This window comes from Coccinella septempunctata, chromosome X (assembly GCF_907165205.1).
Source record: "Coccinella septempunctata chromosome X, icCocSept1.1, whole genome shotgun sequence".
Taxonomy (NCBI): domain Eukaryota; kingdom Metazoa; phylum Arthropoda; class Insecta; order Coleoptera; family Coccinellidae; genus Coccinella; species Coccinella septempunctata.
The window spans coordinates 17,382,179-17,383,592 of record NC_058198.1 but is presented as its reverse complement, the minus strand read 5'-3'; the positions used below and the strand labels follow the sequence as shown (position 1 = coordinate 17,383,592).

Genomic DNA, 1,414 nt, shown 5'->3' with positions numbered 1-1,414 from the left:
TTTGATTTGTTCCAGAATCGTTTTTCACTACTATTCCCTAATTACGATCAGAGGAAAGTAACCTGAAAAATTGCCCGTTCCTTCGAGATGCAATTCTGGAACTCTATTAAGTTTTAATTTTATTTTCTGTTTCTAAGGAAACACGATTTTTTCTATCTGAAGGACACTAGATTTTTTGCACAAAGTGGATAATTTGATCTGATATTTTTTATTGGAAGTAAGACATGATATGATGAAAGCTAACAAGGTCGATAAATTTTTCAGTAGCTACTGGCATTAAATATTTAAAAAAAAAAAACATTTTTCTATTCATTTTATTTATACAATATTGTATATCCAGTATCGATTCCTGCATAAAATCAAGTGATGAAGTCTTCTAATTGCAGAACCTTGAATTTTTCAGTATAAACTTTTTACAGATTGAATATTCTAATTTTAAAATGAGATCTGGCAATATTTTTCATTAAAAGAAAGCCATGATGTCTGCCAATCACTGAAGAATATGAAAAATGTTCTTTCAAGGAAGGGAACAAATCATCAACTCGATCATAAAATTTTTGGAACTGAATTGTTGCAAATGCTTCAAGAAAATTTTCATCTCTTGGAACTCTATTTTTAGTTGAAATCATCAAATTCCTGATTGACATATCGTTATAATTCCATATGATGGTACATGAAGTCCCCCTGAAACAAACATAAAATAAAATCATCTCAGTTTCATATCAAATTATCTCATCTTACCTTGATTTTTGAAGAATATTACAATTCCCTCAAGACTGGAACTTTTAGGGTCACAGTATCATTCTCTACATTTTTTAAATATCTCTCCATCAATGTGGCACTGAATCAAAAGATTTCTCCCAATGATGGGCAGCATTTTCAGAAATACGTTGATCTTGTCTAAAAAAGTCCATCATTTCTTTCATGTGTTGTATTTTATTTTTTAGAGACTTAATTGTATAATTTCCTTCTATATGATGCTTGGAGTTTTTTCAATTCGATGAGTCTTTTCATCAATTTTGTAAATCTATCAAAGATATTCAAAAAATGATATAATTGGGAACTTACCTATAATTGTGAAGTAAGCCATCGTAAATATCCTGCTATTCAGCAAAAAAAGCTAATAAAACCACACGAATCCGCTAAATATCACCAAAAATACGATATTTGTTATTATTGTTTACATTCGTTTGACTTGACAGCAGGCAATGGCAGCTAAATGACAAGAATATTCACTAAATTGTTAAACCGTGATCATAATACCGTGCTATGACCTGACAAATGGCGGACCCACTTTTGTCCCATGAAAATAGGATGCGCAGTGGTCGAAGCTCAATCTCCCCCCTTCTATATCTCTGGTTTGAGCACATCGAAATCCACTTGACCAATTAACATAAATAATGTGTAACATGCA

General features: G+C 31.3%; 1 long non-coding RNA gene across 1 annotated transcript; it reads right to left on the bottom strand.

The window, feature by feature from the left end:
- Nucleotides 1–298: 298 nt before the first annotated feature.
- Nucleotides 299–1,010, bottom strand: LOC123321903. Its single transcript, XR_006538971.1, has 2 exons — nt 742–1,010; nt 299–684 (listed from the first exon to the last, which is right to left on the bottom strand). It is a non-coding gene; the product is annotated as an uncharacterized LOC123321903 (long non-coding RNA).
- Between the last annotated feature and the right edge of the window lie 404 nt (nt 1,011–1,414).